The 20,259-nt window shown below is 38.4% G+C and overlaps 1 protein-coding gene across 2 annotated transcripts in view; it reads right to left on the bottom strand.

Annotated features, from left to right (window-relative positions):
• ICA1L (islet cell autoantigen 1 like) overlaps window positions 1-12,534 on the bottom strand; it is a 69,826-nt gene extending 57,292 nt beyond the window's left edge. Inside the window, exon 1 of one of the 2 annotated variants that reach the window (XM_032638451.1) lies at window positions 12,318-12,534. The gene's annotated coding sequence lies outside the window, so the exon portion shown is untranslated. The remainder of the gene's footprint in view (window positions 1-12,317) is intronic. The other variant, XM_032638452.1, reaches the window with a different exon arrangement.
• Between the last annotated feature and the right edge of the window lie 7,725 nt (window positions 12,535-20,259).

Genomic DNA, 20,259 nt, shown 5'->3' with positions numbered 1-20,259 from the left:
CGTACTTAATTTGGACATTCTAAAAGGATAGATCTTTGCCTTTTCACCCTAGGGCGAAACTCACCAGCTGACAAGCTCACTCCCACATACTAAGCTTCCAATTAGCTTTGTTATAATCTTAAAGATAGACAGCCAAAGATAGCCAGATATCTGAGGAAACTCTCCGTCAAGAAAGACCTCTGACCTAAACCAACAACAACAAAAAGGAAATATATGAAAAGAAAGAAAGACGGTATGGGGCTTGCGGGGGGGTGGGGGGGGGGGGACGGACGGGACGACATAACAAAAAATAACTCTCTAACTAATATCCCTCAAATATTGTCTTATAAAATATTATCTTATCAGAGAGATAAGTAAAGCTACTACTTCCATGAACAGACTATCACTTAGAAAGGAATAATAAAGGAATAAAAAAGAATCACTGGGAAAAAAATAGAATAGTTGAAAATTTTAAAACATTAATAAAAGGGTTGAAAAATATAAGAAATATCTCAGAAAGTAGAACCATAAAAAAGTTTAAAAAATTAGGGACTTCCCTGGTGGGGCAGTGGTTAAGAATCCGCCTGCCAACACAGGGGACACGGGTTTCATCCCTGGTCCGGGAAGATCCCACATGCTGCGGAGCAACTAAGCCTGTGCGCCACAACTACTGAGCCTGCGCTCTAAAGCCCGCGAGCCACAAACACTGAAGCCCACGCACCACAACTACTGAAGCCCGCGCGCCTAGAGCCTGTGCTCCACAACAACAGAAGCCACCGAAATGAGAAGCCCGCTCACCACAACGAAGAGTAGCCCCTGCTCGCCACAACTAGAGAGAGCCCCTGTGCAGGAACAAAGACCCAATGCAGCCAAAAATAAATAAATACATTAAAAAAAAAAGTTAAGGAAATTAAAGACAGTCCTGGAAGTCTAATATTTGTCTAAAGAGTATTGTAAATATTGACTAAGGGAAGAAATAATTGAAGAAAATTTCCTGTAACTGAAGGACACAAATCTCCATACAAAAAGAGATTTGCTCCAAAATGCATCACTGTAAATTTTCAGAAAAGCAGGGATAAAAAGATCCTGAAAGTTCTAAGAGATAAAAATTAGATCACATACAAAGCATTGGGAGTCAGAATAAGAGCAGATTTCTCAAAAGCAGCAATGCATGATGAGAAGAACCAAATCAAATCTGGAAAAGCAATGAAGGGAAGGCCTAAGATGACAGCTACACAGAACAAGCAGCTCAAATTCAAGCAGGAAGATTGACTCTAGAAAGCAGATCACTAGGAAACATAACTGATATGTTTGAGCATATTACTCATAGCCATATAGCAGAAATGTTAGAGCAATTGGGGAAAAAAATCAATGGTTATTCAGAAAATTAGGTTAAAAAAAAGCCAGTATTAATTCCAATAAAAATGAAGGGACATGATATTCAAAAAAGGAGGAATGGTTATAGGGCACTAAACCAACTAAGTTGGGTTTTTTTCTTCCAGTTTTATATATATATAAATATATATGTGACATATATATGACACACAGCACTGAATAAGTTTAAGGTGTACAGCATGATTTTACTTACATATATCGTGAAATAACTACCACAAGTTTAGCAATTATCCATCATCTCATATAGAGACAAATTAAAGAAACAGAAAAAGACTTTTTTCCTGGTGATGAGAACTTTTTAGGATTTACTCTTTAACAACTTTCAGACAGCATACAGCAGTGTTCATTTTATTTATCATGTTGTACACTACATTACTAGTACTTATTAATCTTATAACTGGAAGTTTGTACCTTTTGACTGCCTTCATCCATCTTCTCTCTCCCCACCCTCCACCTCTGGTAACCACAAACCTGATCTCTTTTTCTATGAGTTTGTTTCCTTTTGAAGTATAATTGACCTACAACACTATGTTACACACATTGTGATTTGCTATTTCTATACATTTCAAAATGATTACCATGATAAAGCTAGTTATCGTCTGTCACCATACAAAGACATTACATAATTATTGACTATATTCCCCACACTGTACATTTCATACCTGTGACATTTATTTTGCAACTGGAAATTTGTACCTCTTAATCTCCCTCACCTCCTTCATCTCTCCTCCGCCCAAACCCCTCCCCTCGTGCAATCACCTACTTCTCTGTATCTATGACTCTGTTTCTGTTTTGTTATGTTTGCAAATGGCAAGATTTCATTCTTTTTTTTATGGCTGAGTAATATTCCAGCGCGCGCGTGCGCGTGTGTGTGTGTGTGTGTGTATACCATCTTGTTTATCCATTCATCTATTGAAGGGCACTAAGGCTGCTTCCTGATCATGGCTATTGTAAATAATGCTGCAATGAACATAGGGGTGCATATATCTTTTTGAATTAGTGTTTTCATTTTCTTCAAATAAATACCCAGGAGTGGAACTGCTAGATCATATGGTAATTCTATTTTTAATTTTTTGAGGAATTACCTAAGTCCCTAATACTGTTTTCCATAGTGGCTGCACCAATTTACATTCCCACCAACAGTGTACAAGGGTTCCCTTTTATCCACATCCTCACCAACACTTGTTATTTTGAGGTGATATCTCATTGTGGCTTTGATTTGCATTTCCCCTATAATTAGTGATGTTGAACATCTTTTCATGTGCCTATAAAGCTGAAAGCATTTTCTCTAAGATCAGGAACAAGACAAGGATGTCCACTCTTGTCACTTTTATCCAACATAGTATTGGAAGTCCTGGCCACAGTAATCAGAGAAGAAAGATAAATAAAAGGAATCCAAATCATTCCTGGGAAGGAAGAAGAAGAACTGTCACTGTTTACAGGTAAGATGATATGATATATAGAAAATCCTAAATATACCATGACAAAACTATTAGAACTCATTAATGAATTTGGTAAAGTTCCAGGATACAAAATTAATATGCAGAGATCTGTTGCATTTCTATACACTAACAAAGAACTATCTGAAAGAGAAATTAAGAAAATGATCCCATTTAGGGACTTCCCTGGTGGTCCAGTGGTAAAGAATCCACCTTCCAATGCAGGGGACATGGGTTCGATTCCTGGTCAGGGAACTAAGATCCCACATGCCGTGGGACAACTAAGCCCACGCGCCAAAAGTACTGAACTAGCATGCCTCAGTGTGCCACAAACTACAGAGCCCATGTGCTCTGGAGCCCATGCGCCACAACTACAGATTCCATGCGCCCTGGAGCCCGTGTACCACAATTAGTGAGAGAAAAATACCCGCATGCCACAACTAGAGAGAAGCCTGCGCACTGCAACGAAAGATCCCGCACACCTCAATGAAGATCCTGTCTGCCGCAACTAAGACCCGATGCAGCCAAAAAAAAAGAACGAAAATGATCCCATTTACAATCACATCAAAAAGAATAAAATACATAGAAATGAATCTGATTAAGGAGGTAAAAATCTGGTACTCAGAAAACTGTAAGATGCTAATGAAAGTAACCAAAGACTTCCCAAACAGATGGAAAGATAAACCGTGCTCATGGATTAGAAGAATTAATATTATTAAAAAGACCATACTACTCAAGGAAATCTACAGATTCAATGCAATCTTATCAAAATACCAATGGCATTTTTCACAGAACTAGAATAATTCTAAAATTTGTATGTAAACGCAAAATACCCTGAATAGCCAAAACAATCTTGAGAAAGAAGAACAAAGTTGGAGGTATTATGCACCTTAATTTCAAACTATACTACAAAGCTACAGTCATCAAAGCAGTATGATATTGGCGCTAAAACAGACACATAGATCAACGGAACAGAACACAAAGCCCAGAAATGAACCCACACTTACATGGGCAATTAATCTGACAAAGGAGGAAGAATATAGATTGGGGAAAAGAGAGGCTCATCAATAAATAGTGCTAGGAAAACTGGGCAGTAATGTGCAAAAGAATCAAACTGGACTACTTTCTCAATGATACACAAAAATAAATTTAAAGAGTTAAATATAAGACCTGAAACCATAAAACTTCAGAAGAAAATATAGGCAGTATGCTCTTTGACATCAGTCTCAGTAATATTTTTTTGACTAAGTTTTAAAAATACTTGTTAGTTCACAGTAACATAAACATTTATTTGATTTAATAAAAATTGTAATATGGGGTTAGATTGTGGTGGTGCAGGTGAGCTAAGTCCTAGTAGATAATGCTTTAAATAAATAAATCAAAGTGTAGCATATAAACATGTGATTTAGAAAATACCAGAGAAAACAAAAGGGTTGAAGGTACATGACACTGGAGATTGGAACTGGAGCAGGATTGGAAGAACTGCTTTTAAACATTATAATCCTTTAATATTTGACTTTTAAAGGTAATGGACATGTACTTTAATAAAATGACAATTATCTTGAAAAAATAAGCCTGAATGTGAATCTTACTAATAAAAACAGAATGGTACTGGCACCAGAACCATAGAGCAGTGGAACAAATGAAAAGAAATCCACAAAGAGATAAGAAAATATAAAAGAATGTAGTGGTATGATCAATATACTAATTTCCTATGGCTGCTGTAACAAATTACCACAAACTTGGTGGCTTAAAAGGATAGAAATTTATTATCTCACAGTTCTTGAGGCCAGAAGTCTTAAATCAAGGTATTAGCAGGGCTGTACTTTCTGGGAGACTCTAGGGAAGAATACTTTCTTCCCTCTTCTACCTTCTAATGGCTGCTGGCAGTCCTTGGCTAATAACAATATAATTCCAATCTCTGTCTTCACATCACCTTCTCCTCTGTGTATGTGTCTAATCTCCCTCTGTCTCTCTCCCTCTGTTTTATGAAACAGTATGGACGTTTCTTAAAAAACTAAAAACAGAACTACCATATGACCCAACAATTTCACTCCTGGGTATATATCAGAAAAAAAGAAAAACACTATCTGAAAAGAGACATGTACCCTCCAACATTCATAGCATCATTGCTTACAATTGCCAAGATATGGAAGCAACCTAAGTGTCTATCAACAGATAAATGGATAAAGAAAATGTGGTGTACATAAATACAATACTACTCAGCCAGAAAAAAGAATGAAATTTGTCATTTGCAATAACATGGATGGACTTGGAGGTTATTATGCTAAGTGAAATAAGTCAGAGAAAGACAAATACTGTATGATATCACTTATAAGTAGAATCTAAAATAAAAGAAACTAGTGAATATAACAAAAAGGAAACAGACTCAGATACAGAAAACAAACTAGTGGTTACCAGTAGAGAGAGGGAAGGGGAAAGGGGAAAAATAAGGGTAGGAGATTAAGAGGTATTTATTTATAAAATAAAATAATATTTATTTATAAAATAAAAAAGCTACAAGGATATATTGTACAACACAGGAAATACAGCCAATGTCTTATAATAACTATAAGTGGAGTATAACCTTTAAAAATTGTTGTACACCTGTAACTTATATAATATTCTATATCAACTATATCTCAATAATAAATAAATAAATAAATAAATAAATAAAAAACCTTCTATTCATTAAATCAGGTCCCCCATGGGGAAAAAAATTGCCACATCTCATAGCACTGATGCCAATGAGTAAATGTCAGATACAATGAAGTTTGCATCAGATTCAAAGAGGATGACCAAATTTGACATGCATCTCATCTAGTCTGAAGCAGATTCGGTTTTGGCAAATAGATTAGGTCCTGAAGAGCAATTCCAATAATTAATTAACTTGAAAACATGAATTCTTAAAGGCATAGCAGCCAGATTTAAGAAAGAGGTAGGCAGTTTACTTGGTGCCTATATTATCACAGTCTAGCAAAGAAGACTACTAAAGAAGAGATCATTATGTTTAAGGGGGGGAATGCTTCGTTTTAAGCTCTTCTGGTTTCTATGAGGAGAAATTTTCTATAAATATTCCCAGCCTCTTGCCCTTTCTCTCCTACAGCGAGAAGCCTGACGGGTGAATTAACCATTGGTCCACATTTCTTGACTGGGTAGAGCTAATGTATCAAGTCATAAAATTAGTGAATTTAGTCCTTTTTTAACCTTTTACTCATCACTTGTGACCTAATCAGTGTGAGGCAAAAGTCTTAGGTAAGTGTGTCTAAGTATGAAGACCCAAACTTTCCCTTGAGTGGGCTCTTCCAGGTCTGGACTAGGGGACAGAAATATTAAAAGACCATTGACATGATACACATCCTCTAACAGTTCTCTCAATAATAAAGCTGATATTTTATTTCCATCTGCCTAGGTCTTTGACTACATCTGAATTGGTTTCAATCTCAAGAGGGAACAAAAAGGTGAGATTGGGCTTCCTAAAACCTAGAATGGCCAGGATATTTTTAATTTTCCCTGCCAAGGGGCAAGGCATGACTGTAGAGAAACAGAAACAACAAGCTGGTAGTCAACCTTCTATAGCAGACAAAAGTACCCTAGAAAAATCAGAGATATATCAGCATTGACCTGCCTCTGGAACCAGTGATTAACATATGCTGTGGGAAACTGCTACAAGAGAGCATATGAAAACTGTCACCAAGGGCTTCCCTGGTTGCGCAGTGGTTGAGAGTCCACCTGCCGATGCAGGGGACACGGGTTCATGCCCCGATCCGGGAGGATCCCACATGCCACGGAGCGGCTAGGCCCGTGAGCCATGGCCGCTGGGCCTGCGCATCCGGAGCCTGTGCTCCGCAACGGAAGAGGCCACAACAGTGAGAGGCCTGTGTACCGCAAAAAAAACCACCAAAAACTGTCACCAAGAAGCCAGTTAAAGAAGAGATCAAGATAAGGTACCCAGTCACCTACCTATTCAGCCTCTAAGGCAGTTATGCCAAGGGCTAGTTATTCCATGGTACAGGGTTATATAAAACTACTTATACTACTCTTGGGCAAAAAGTAGGGCAAAATAGAACTGCTCCTTTCAACAATAAATAACATGAAAAATAAATAACATGAAAAAGTAGCACTATAAGAAAAGGAGGGACCGTAACATGAGAAAGAGAAAATTATATATAAATTTGAAAAATTGCTTCATAAAACAGGTTTAAAGAAAAACTGCTCTGCCTGTAGATAAATGGAATAATATTCCATAAAAGAGATTTTTAAAAAAGAGCTGAAGGAAGCAAAAGAGATAAAGAAAAAGAAGAGGAAAAAAATACCACAGAACTTGAAACTGCATTAGAAACGATTCCAAGTAGAATAGATACTTCAGAAAACTAAGTGAATAACATTGATGACGAGCCTGGGAAAATCATTCAGAATGAAGATTACAAGATAAAAGTGGTTAGATTCAAACAAAGTGGTTGGACGGAACAATATGATGTATAGATTTGGAAGATAAACAATTGAGATCTAACGTAAGAAATATTCTTAGAGAGGGACAGACATATGGAACAGCCAAAATATTCAAGAATATAAAGCTGAAAATTGAAAGGGTTCACCGTGTTCCAAGAAAAATTAATAGAGAATGATCAAGAATAAGACATGCTGTGGGGGGCTTCCCTGGTGGCACAGTGGTTGGGGGTCCGCCTGCCGAGGCAGGGGACACGGGTTCGTGCCCCGGTCTGGGAGGATCCCACATGCGGCGGAGCGGCTGGGCCCGTGGGCCATGGCCGTTGAGCCTGCGTGTCCGGAGCCTGTGCTCTGCAGCAGGAGAGGCCACAACAGTCAGAGGCCCACATACCGCAAAAAAAAAAAAGACATGCTGTGGAATGTTGCTGAATTTTAAGGGTAAAGAAAGAATGCTACTAGCATCTAGACAGAAAAAAAGAGGGCCACCTACAAATTAAATAGTTTATCCTGGCCTCAGGCATCTCTTCAGCCACATTAGAGAATGGATAAAAGTGAGACTGTACAGTACTAAGGGAAAAAGAATATAACATGGAATTTTCTACGTAGCTGAAATACAATTTTAATGGATATATAACATTCCATGTGTATGGATGTACAATAATCTACTTGACTGGTCTATTATTGACGGATATTTAGATTGCTTCCAGAATTTTATTATTTCAAACCATGCTAAAATATATATATATATTTAAATACATGTAAGTATACCTATAAAATAAATTCCTGGAAGTATAAGGGCTGAATCAAAGGGTTTATGCATTTTAAATTGTTCTCATTTTGCTAAATTGTCCTCCATAGAGATTATACCAATTTTTATGCCCAGTACCAGTAATGTAGGAAAGTGCTTGTTCACTACAATTCACCAATTTTCAAAAATCTGGAAAATAAGAGTAATAAAGGGATTTTTAAGTAATATTAATTAAATCAGTATTGTACTGGTATTCCACTTCTACTTCAGAAAGTTAAGAGAACTCCCATCCTAACAATGAGAATAAACTATTGATAGATAACCTACAAAATTATGTGTTTTCTTAAAGCGAATCAGAGAGCTGAGGATGCCAAAAAAAAAAAGCTAATGAACTTAAATCCAGAAAGTGAATAGTCCTGCCTAGGACTCATGACTCCTTTCATCTTTGGCAGAACAGTAGGAAGAGAAGGAAACTGCTTCACAAAAAAAAAAAAAAAAAGAGGACAAAAGACAAGTGAACTACATCTTTAAGTCCTGAAAAAAGTTGGCCAAGAATTCTATACCCAATAAAAATATCCTTCAAAAATGAAAGGAAAATAAAATTTCAGACAGATAAAAACTGAAAGACTTTATCCCACGGAGACCTACACTACTAAAAATCCTAAATATTCTTTAGGGTGAAGGAAAATGATAATATATAGAAACTCAGTTCTACAGGAAGCAAGAGAGAAATCAAAAAGGGTAAATATATACTGATAAACACAAAGAAAGTTTCAAAAATATACATGTGCATCTTTAAATTTCACTAAAAGATTATTGATTCTTTAAAAATAAAAAATATAAGCATATGTAGAAGTAAAATATATAATAGAAGAAAAGATAAAAAGATGATAAATGGAAGTCTAAGTTGCAATACTCTTACATTGTTCATGAAGTACTAGAATATATTTGAAAATAGGCTTTATAAATTCAAGATGCATATTGTGATCTCTAGCACAATCAATAAAAAAAAATAACACAAAGAGGCAAAACTAAAAAGTCAAGAGAGGAGAAAAAGTAGAATATATTATTAAAAAACTCAATTTACTAGAAAGAAGGCAGGAGAGAGGACTAAACAGTAAGTAGGAAAACAGAAAAAAAACACCAATATTTTGTGCTTAATCCAAACACAGAAAACAAAAACATAAGTGGATGATATAAATACTGTTAAAAGGCAGACTGTAAGACTAGATAACAAGTAGTACAACCCAACTATATAAGTTTATAAGAAACACACATTAAACATAAATGAAGATGAGTTAAAAGGAAAAGGATAAAAAAGATATGAGACAAACATTAAGCTTATATTAATGTCAGTCAAAACAGGCTTCCAGGTAAAAAGTATTTTCAGAGGTAAGATGACCATTTCATAATAATAAAAGGGTCAATTTATCAAAAAGACATAGCAATCTTAAATATGTATGTAATTAATAACAGAGCCACGAAATATGAGAAAAAAATTGACAGAACTAAAGGGAGAAACAGACAAATCTACAATCATAATTAGAGACTTAACACTCCCCCCAGAGTAACTGACTGAATAAGGAGACATAAAACATGTGGAGATTTAAAAGATCTGAACAACACTTTCAACCAACTTGACTTAACTGATACTTATAGACCACTCCACCACCACCACCAGCCGAATACAAATTTTTTCCCCAAGGGTACCTGGAACATTCACCAAGACAGACCTTAGGATAGGCAGAAAACAAACAAAAAAACTCAATAAATTTAAAGGTTTTGAAATAGTGCAGAGTACGTCCTCTGACACCAACAACGCTAATTTAGAAATCAATAGCAGTGATCTATTTAAAAAAAAATTCCCAGGTATTTGGAAGTAAAGTAACACATCTAAATAAATAACAGGTGACAGAGAAATTTTAAGCTAAATGATAATGAAAACACCCAAATTTGTGGGATGCAGCTAAAGCATGCTTAGAAGAAAACTTATAGCTTTAAATACCTATCAATATATGAAAGTAAAAAAGGTACAAAATCAATTATTTATATTTCCATGTTAAGAAGTTAGAAAAAGAAGAGCACAGTAAACCCAAAGTAGAAGAAACAAAATAATAAAAATAAGAGTAGAAACCAGTGAAATAGAAAACAAGCAAATAGAGAAAATCAGTTGGTTCATTTGAAAAAAATTACTAAAATTTACATGCTTCTAGCAAGATTAAGAAAAAAAGAATAATACAAATGAGCAATATATAGTGGGCAGGAAGAGAATGGGTATGATACAAAAACAACTTTAGCTTTATTGGAAATATTTTATTTCTTTATTTAAAAAATATTTGAAAGAAATATGACACAATGTGAACAGTTGTTAATGTTGGCTGTTGTAACTGTATTTATTGTGGTAATTCAGTTTTGGGGCTTCGGTTTTTTTTTTTAATCTAAACTAAATCCACACAAAAAAATTCTTTTAAAACCTAAAGTGTTATCTGCAAATGAGTCTACAATAGGAAAATAATAATAATAATAATTACATAGAAGGTGAATATTGGATGCAAGAAGTTTGAAAAGTCTGACTTCAGAAAAAAGGAAGAAACCTAACAGACGAATGAAAAACAAACAAGGGAAAAGGGGAATAAGGATGTTATTAAATAACAAAAGCCAGTTCACATGAGGAAATCTTTCCAGTCACAGACATACTGAAAAGTCCTTCACACACCCCACCTGTTGTTGTTAAATAATAAAAATTTAAAGGAGGCACAGTGAGTACTGAGAAAGGTAAACTATAAAGGAAAGGGAAAAAATTTTAATATAGTATGTACCACACAATGAAATAAAGTTTGACAGCACAGTAGAACAAAACAATACTGTTTAATATCTGATATTTAATATTTTGATATTTTGTCCTAGTTCAGTCATTGGTATAAATTTTATTTTTATAATAAATATTTCTAATAAAAATATGGCTTCCTAGTTTTTCCACCAGTCTTAATGTTTGTAGTTTTTGCACTTTGGACTGGCTGATCTCTGAGCAACCACCTAACTCTAACGTTAATTACTGGTAATTAGAACAATGTCTTGCACATAACTGTTTTAATGTCAAGATGTACAATCATTTTGCACTATTAAATAAACACAGAAATTTCAAAGAATACTGAGTACATTAGGCATACACAACGAATATAAAACGACTACAAAGGTTGGTCATATAAAAATATATACATACTATTGGATGTTTATTTGGCCAATAAATGTATAATTAACTCCTACTAAAGGACGGGCACCTGTGGCTACTCCATAAATATTGATGTGAAGATGATTAAAGTAATATCACCTTACAGTACGTTGCCTGAGTCGTGACCAAATATATCAATACATAAATACTTAGAAAAAACCCCAAACGATGGATAAACGTTATCTTCCCAATAAGCTGTTTCAGAGTGACCCAGAGTTTATGATTGCTTTCATGCTCTGTGCATCAAAATCATCTATTACATGAAAAATAATCCCACACCCTCTACTGGCAAATCCACAGCATCGCGGGTTAGTTGCCAGGATGGATTTTTTTCCACTCTCCATCTTTCTCAGAGCATCAGGTATCTGACAGCTGACATCATTTGGGCATCTGACCAGATGATCCAGTTTCCACGAGCCGGACCGGTGCGTGGCGCTGGGATAAAGGCCTCAGGCAACGAGATTTGTGCGCGGAACCCCTCGGGAGCTCGCGCCTTCTGCACTTTGTCTTAAACCGCACATTTACTTGTGTTTTGTTTTTACCCACTGCTAGCCATTTAGTTTGTAAGGAAGACATTCCCACTACAAAATAATAACATGAACATAAGCACAACATAAAAAGGTCAGCAGGAAAGCACCTAAAGGCCGTGAGCATCTGCTTCTAATGGAAGCGATCCGCACCTTCGCGAGAAATCACCCAAACAAGCCTCAGGCCCCTGCGCTAGTTCGCTCGCTACCCGGGGCGAGCGTGGGTGGAAGCTCCCTTCCGCCCGAGGGTACGCTGCCACGCCTAAAACTACTCTTGGTCCGATCTGCCCAGGGTAAGCCCAGAGGAACTCGAACAGGACCTCGTCCGGGAGGGGAGGCCGCAGGGGCCGGGGTCCCCAAGGGAACCGTGAAGGCCGGCGAGAAGCCCTGAGAGACCGCGTGCGCGCGTGGCGGTCCCCTCCCGCCGCCCCTCCACCTTGGGGCGTCGCCATGGGAACCAAGGGTTTGGCCTCCCAGCCTCAGCCGGGGAGGGCGCGGCCCTTCCTCCGCCCGGAGAGAGGGGGCCCGAGGAGGCCGCAGACACTCACCTCGACGCCGGAGCCGCGACGCGCCGGTCCTCCGCCGCCTCGGGTCGCGTTCGGCAGCTCGGAGGTCGGTCCCGGCGCCCGTTGCCGCTGCCGAACCGCACCCGCAGCCGGTGCCCCTCCGCACCAGAGCGTGGAGGTGTCGGGCTCCGGCTGCGGAAGGCGGGAGATTTAAACCCCGCGGCTTGGCGAGCGCAAAAGCCGCGCTGCCCTCGGCGCCTCTGCCCCGGCGTCCGCGTTCACTCCGTTCAGGCTCTCGCGTAACCCCGCGGGAGCCACGGCTCTCGGCCGGTTCTTGAAGAAACTCCGGGACCCTCTCTGTTCCTCCTTTGCCGAATTCCTCTTCATTTAATGACAAACACCAAACCAGTCAGAACATCGGTATAAGGTACTGAGTGGGAGACCTCCGAGGCGTGGGGAAGTGGGGGGAATTCTCGGCTCCTCTTCTGAGTCCCGAGCCCGGAGCCCGGGTCCCCCCCCTCCTCCCAGCCCCACCGCACCTGCTGGGCCCTGGGCTGCCACCCCTCGGAGGACGGAAGCTTCTGAGCCTCGGTCATTCCTGAACTCTCAGGCGCTTCTCAGCACCAGTGGCCGCACGTGGTAAACGTTCACGTGCTGTATGTAACTTATTTTAAAGGTTTAAAGAGGATTAAGTTAATAACTGTTAATAACTGACCTCAAGTGTACATTTACATAAGCATAATTTGTCATAAATGAATCTTCGAGTCAAAGGTAAAATTTGCACCTAAAAACCTCAGAAAAAAATTGGAAATAAGGCAAAAGTAAAATTATGTTATTGGTGGAAGATAATTTAAACCCAAAGTGCTTTCTTTTTTAAAAATTTATTTATTTAGGCTGTGACGCGGTCTTAGTTGCGGCACTGGGGATCTTTGTTGCGGCATGTTTAGTTGCCGCATATTTAGTTGCGGCATGTAGGATCTTTAGTTGCGGCATGTGGACTTATTAGTTGCAGCATGCGAACTCCTAGTTGCGTCACGCATATGGGATCTAGTTCCCTGACCAGGGATTGAACCCTGGCCCCCTGCACTGGGAGCACGGGGTCTTACCACTGGACCACCAGGGAAGTCCCCAAAGTGCTTTCTTTTTAAAGGTGACACAAAAATTATCAACTAAAACTTTACAAAATACGAATTAATCACAACTGTGACATATGGGCTAGCAAAGAAAAACGCTTCGACGCTTGAGGTGGTAACTAAAGTCTATAACATGAAAGACATAAAGATGTGGTGAGATTCTAGAATGTTATTACAAAGTATTTAACTTAAAGACCTGAAAAAAGCAGGTTTAGAATAGGGAAAAGGGTAGGCTATTTATGCTACAGAGTTAATTTGGACTGAAAATATTAAGTCTGTAGACCAGGAATGCTTACCCTGAGATATATGGGGTGTCAAGGTGAATACATGAAATAATATGCAAATTTTGGGCTTTTTTTTTAGAGGAAAGAATCTAAGCTTTCCTCAGAGTCTCAAAGTCCAGATCCTTAAAAGGGTAAGAATTAATATTTGGCAAATGTGACGATTGTTGTACTTCCTCGGATCTTTCCTGACTCACTCATGCCAAGCTTCGTGTCCCTCTATTCTCAGATTCAACAACTGTACTGTACTGTATTGTAAGTACTTACCTGCCTGTCTCCCCCATTAGATGCTTCCTCTTATGCATTTCCATAGCCTTATCTCTTGGCACAGTGCCTAATACACACTCGGTTCTGAATGAATGTTTATTCAATCAATAAATGAACAGAAAAAAGATAGCTAATTGACAACTGAAGTATACAGTATTAATTACCTAAAACAAATTATTCTAATATGGTAAGCAAGATAACTTCCCAGTTGTTACTATGCACGATAGTAAGTTTCTTGGGATATTTTAGGAAGTGCTTTTTCCAACAGGATGAAGTTTAACTCAATCTGAAGCAGAGAAAGGGCCTCCAAGGAACACAGCAGGAAGTCAGGGTAATGACTCTGGGGCTAGACCTGTTGGTTTTGTTCACTTAATTGGGGAAAATTAACAGAGATATACAATGTCTCTGAGCCACATAATGTAGCATTTACACATAATCACTTTCCTTCATAGGTCACTAAGAAAAGTGTGCAGGTAGGGGCACAGTATAGGAAAGGAGTCAGCAAACAAGGTAGGGCTACTGACACTCTTCCTGGGCAAGAATCAGGTCTTCTCACTCACGGTGTTGGATGGGTAGGAACTATTTAAATAGCATTGTACGAGTCCCTTAACAAATGAGGCAACTGCAGTAGTTAAAATTTAGTTTTTCTTAAAAAAACTTTTTTAGAAAATGAAAGGATTTAACACCATGTAAACACTTTATATGGGAGGGTTTAATTTCATTAAGAAGTACAAACATTTAGTGAACTGCTGTTTAATATCCTATCAACATATTATCGGATTTATCCTAGTATAAACAGTGTTTTCCTCCATTGTAGGCTTCCACAAGCTAACTAGAAAAGACCATTAGATGGCTTGGAATGTGGAGATCCGCAAATCTGGTATCCCAACCTGGAGTCCTATTTCCTTAGAGCAATGATCTTTACTTTTATTTCTGCACCATCAATCAAACCTCTGGTTAATATCCTAAATAAAACCTCAACTTATATTAGAAAGCATATTAATAATTCTACCCTTTTGTACTGTTTTACTCTTAAGGATTAGGGATCTATTGAACTTGATGTTATGGAGCCTGCTGTCATGGAAATAGCTCCATTTCTTCAAGGTGTTCCACTTACTTTGTAATCTGATTTTTTTTTAATTTTTAAATTTTATTTTTTTATACAGCAGGTTCTTATTAGTTATCCATTTTATACATATTAGTGTATACATGTCAATCCCAATTTCCCAATTCATCACCCCTCCCCCCCGTAATCTGATTTTTTCAAGCAAGTGGCAGTCAGAGTAGGGAGACGCTATCTTCCCAGGTGCTCGTACTAGTAATTACTTAAACATGACAAGGTAAGCGTGCTGGCTTTCCCATACTGCAGTTTTGTTTATTCAAGTAAGGCTAGAATTAGACAGTATTATTGAAGTGATTATTTTTTAATGCGAAATGTTACAGAAATATAAAACGTATTTCCTCCCCCTGAAACCACCACTGAACTTTATTTGGTATTAATAAGTCCCAGGCATATGACTGTACATAGAATTGTTTGACATGTTTCTAAACTTTCGATCAAATTGTACCTAACCAAGATCATTTCTCTGTAGTCTTTTATTACCCAGAAGCATGTCTCCTATCTCTATCACTAATGGACTGTATACCTTCACATTAGATATTTAACTTGTTTGGGTTGTGATTTCCTTTAATAACATGAATAACATGATAATTAAAATGATATGAATAACAGGATAATTTCTAAAGTTCCTTTCTGCTTATATACGATTCCTATATGAAAATACAGAAATGGATCTTTAAAGTACATATTTACATATTATTATGCTAATACATTTAGTGGTATATTGAAATTAATTTTTAAGGCAAAAATGTGCAAAATTGAACATAACATGGTAGTTTGGTACCAATAACTGCCATTTAAATTTATACATAAACTTTCTTTCATGTAGGTGAAGACATTTTCTCATTTATTCTTTGCATGTATAAAATCATTGTTCTCATGCATGACTGAAGAATAGGCAGAATATGTATGGTTAAGAGCTTGAGCTCTAGACTCAGATAAATCCAAATTCAGATTGTTACTCTGCCATTTTACTGGTTGCATGAAATCTGGTCAAATAACTTGACCTAACGTATATATTCTTCTTCTTTAAAATAAAGATCTTTTATGGGAGTTCCCTGGTGGTCCAGTGGTTAGGACTCGGTGCTTTCACTGCTGTGGCTGGGGTTCAGTCCCTGGTGGGGGAACTAAGATCTTGCAAGCCACACAGCACGGCCAAATAAAATAAAATAAAATGTCAGATGATTGTTATGGTGGGATAATTTTTTGCTGTTTTTATAGACATTGCCATTAGATAATATACTTCCTCAAACCTGCGAACCAGTGGAGCTAATAGCCAACGATAGCCAATCTAATTCTATTAAACCAAAAAACTCCTTTTCTACTAAGTTATATTAAAGATATATTTGGCTTATATAACAAAATAATAATTAACATTATTAATATGGTTACTACTAGAAGTCTATGATAGTCAAAAAATGTCAGTATTAAAGTGACTTAAAAATTCCTGCTATTTTTATACCTGGCAGTTTCTGATTAGCAAAGTTTGGATATTACTTGTCTAATGAAACCTGATTCCAACTAGTGGCTTTTTAAATAAAAAGATATTAATTGGGGGCTTCCCTGGTGGCGCAGTGGTTGAGAGTCCGCCTGCCAATGCAGGGGACGCGGGTTCGTGCCCCGGTCCGGGAAGATCCCACATGCCGCGGAGCGGCTGGGCCCGTGAGCCATGGCCGCTGGGCCTGCGCGTCCGGAGCCTGTGCTCCGCGGCGGGAGAGGCCACAGCATTGAGAGGCCCGCGTAACGCAAAAAAAAAAAAAAAAAAAAAAAAAAAAAAAAGATATTAATTGAATACCCTTGCACATGCATAAAGTGTCATTTTTTCCCCTTTAAGAATAGGAGGTATGGTAGTATATCACAAAGATTAATATTGCTCCTTATAAGCAACTGATTTTTCAAATATATCAAAAGAATTTTTATAAACAGATTTCAATGTTCTTATCAGAAATTCCCAGATAGTATGTTTCATTTTGCAGGGTTGTTTTGTCAATTAAAACTTTCATTTGTTCTTTCCCCCGATAATGCTAGGAAGCATTCCAATATATTATTATGCATTGTTGACAACAGTTCCAAAATGGTCATTCTAAATTCAAAGAATATGAAAAAAAAAACAAACATTGAGCAGCTACTGACAGTTAAGCTATTATAACATTTTATGTAGAATAAAAATCTTTTTAAAATAATTTTTGGCTGCGTTGGGTCTTTGTTGCTGTGCATGGGCTTTTCTCTAGTTGCAGCGAGTGGGGGCTACTTTTTATTGCTTTGTGCAGGCTTCTCCTTTTAGTGGCTTCTTTTGCTGTGGAGCACGGGCTCTAGGCTCGCGGGCTTCAGTAGTTGTGGCACGTGGGCTTAGTAGTTGTGGTTGTGGCTCACGGGCTCTAGAGCGCAGGCTCAGAAGCTGTGGCTCACGGGCTTAGTTGCTCCGCGGCATGTGGAATTTTTCGGGACCTGGGCTCGAACCCGTGTCCTCTGCATTGGCTGGTGCATTCTTAACCACTGCGCCACCGGTGAACTCCTAAAAATCTTAAGTAACTCAGATTTCTACCCTAATAATCTCTAGGTAATCGTAACAGCCAGGTTTGTTTGGGTTTTTTTCCAATATAAGATCTCATGTCTTAAATAAGACCTGGAAGGCCACTTTATTTAAGAGGAAAACAAAATTAAACTTAGCATATGAAGAAATATTGCTTTCTTCCTCACAGTATTTCTGAGCTATCATTTCTAATGCTTCTGTGCTGCTTCCCCTGCCAGAAATAACCTGCATCTTCACTTTCCCAACCAATTTTCTATCCAAATCTGGCTCAAATGTCGCTCTTCTACATGCCTTTCTTGACAGCCAACTCACTCCCCACAAAGCTAATTGCTCCTTTCTACCTTAGATTTACATCTTTCTTTGCACTTAGGATACTGTTGTAACCAATTTTTAACTGAATGTCTCCCATGTGAGAATGTGACCTTTTTGAAGGTAGTCTCCATGTCTTACACATTTGCGTTTTTTTTTTCCCTTTCCTCCACCCCGAGCAGAGACCCTGTACATGGTGGAAAGTCAGCCTTATTCTTTTAACTGCCTTTTTCAGCAATTAGGGTACATTTTGAGCCTAATTTTAAAATTAGGAAGTTTGTTGTTAAACTGTAAGAAAAGGAATTTGAACAAGTATCAACAGGCTTATTAACTGCATTACTATGGCAAGACAGCATAAATAACCCTGTACTGGTCTGCAGGTCCTGAACTCTGCACTGTCTGGTTCCAAACTTCTCCCAACACGAGAAAAGCAGCTCCACTCATTTCCTGAAGCAAATCTTAGGAGCAAATAAGTCCATGTAAGGCCCCTGTCTCTGGTGTGACTAAAATGGAGGAAAATGGACTATTGAAAGGGAGACTCCTACTTTTGAAGAAAAGATGGAGGATGGGAGGTAGGAGAGCACTGTTTTAAAAGGACTTAAGTCTTCTAGGCTTCTGTTGGCCTCCCGTGTTTTTCCTGTTTAGGGAATAAGATCTAATCACTTGTGTTACACAAAAAGAGAAGTTTGGTAGAGATCAATCAGACAATCCTCTAACAGACTTAGACACTAATGTTACATCCATCTCAAAGGAGAATACCTGAACCATGAATGTATCCTGCCTTGGAACCAGAGTTAAGAATAGGCTAAGGACCAGGACTTGATGCCACTTCCTTCTTTGTCTTTTATCTAATAAATAGGACTCTTTACTTTAACCACCTAGTGTATGCATACTACCTGTGAGCAGTCCAGGTTGGGTGCATTAAGAAAGTTATTTTAAATAACTCTGCCCTTAAGATTCATTCAGGAACCATCCAGAACAGGAATATAAATTCATCTTTGTCCTTTGAAAGTTGTATTTCCAGAGACTGCAAATATGATGAAATCTACACCATTCTGCACAAAATGGGAAAAACAGACTTTGTGTGTGAATTTTACAACTACCTTTATTCACTTCTTGGGCATTAAAATATTACTGTCTTTTAAGAAATGATGTACCTGGAGCTCTAGCTCTTGTGAGCTATGATGACCGTATCAGGGGCAGAGGGAGCCCAGGTCCCTAAGGAGTATGGAACAAAACCACTATACCAGCACTGGACTGCCTCTGGACCTCTACATACGAGAGAACTAATCTTCCACCTGGTTTAATCCACTGTTAATTTGGCTCTCAGTTGCAGCGAAGTTATGGCGGTTGTTTCCTAGACCTCTGTGATAGGAACCTCACGTGAGATATATGGCATTAGAGTCTAATGATGAGACCAAACTGATTTTCCCATATATTACTTAGATGCTGAGGTGCTCTGCTTGAGAAATACCAATCCATTAAAGTCACATTTTAAGACATTTACTTTAAATATTTTGTATATATGAATTTAGATAAATGCTAATGATAAAAAAATTTTAGAATATTTTTTATTTATTTTTTTCGGTACGCGGGCCTCTCACTGTTGTGGCCTCTCCCGTTGCGGAGCACAGGCTCCGGATGGGCAGGCTCAGCGGCCACGGCTCACGGGCCCAGCCGCTCCGCGGCATGTGGGATCTTCCCGGAACAGGGCACAAACCCGCGTCCCCTGCATCAGCAGGCGGACTCTCAACCACTGCGCCACCAGGGAAGCCCAGAATATTTTTATCTAATACTGACTGAAAGTTTTTGTCTGAAGAATCTAATTCTTATCTATATACAAGGATAAGTGTGGGAGAGAGATTCCTGGTTACCATGAAATCTGTATGCTATTTTTAAAGGAGTCTGACTTCCCTTTATTTTATTTAAAAAAAAAATTTTGTTTTTGGTTGTACCACGCAGCTTGCCAGATCTTTAGTTCTCAGACTAGGGATTGAACCCAGGCCCCCAGCACTGGAGGTACAGAGTCCTAACCACTGGACCTCCAGGGAATTCCCTGACTTATCTTTAAAAAATATATATTGTATTTATTTATTTTTGGCTGCATCCGGTCTTAGTTGCAGCATGTGGGATCTTTAGTTGTGGCACGCGGGCTCCTCTCTAGTTGTGGTGCATGGGTTTTCTCTCTCTAGTTGTGGCACACAGGCTCCAGGGCACGTGGGCTCTGTAGTTGTGGTGTGTGGGTTCCAGAGCGCGTGGGCTCTGTAGTTTGTGGCATGCAGGCTCTCTAGTTGTGGCGCACAAGCGGTGTAGTTGTGCACAGGCTTAGTTCCCCTGTGGC

Source organism: Phocoena sinus, chromosome 7 (genome assembly GCF_008692025.1).
Source record: "Phocoena sinus isolate mPhoSin1 chromosome 7, mPhoSin1.pri, whole genome shotgun sequence".
Lineage (NCBI taxonomy): Eukaryota > Metazoa > Chordata > Mammalia > Artiodactyla > Phocoenidae > Phocoena > Phocoena sinus.
The sequence above is the reverse complement of the archived record's forward strand: the minus strand, read 5'-3'. Positions and strand labels throughout refer to the sequence as shown.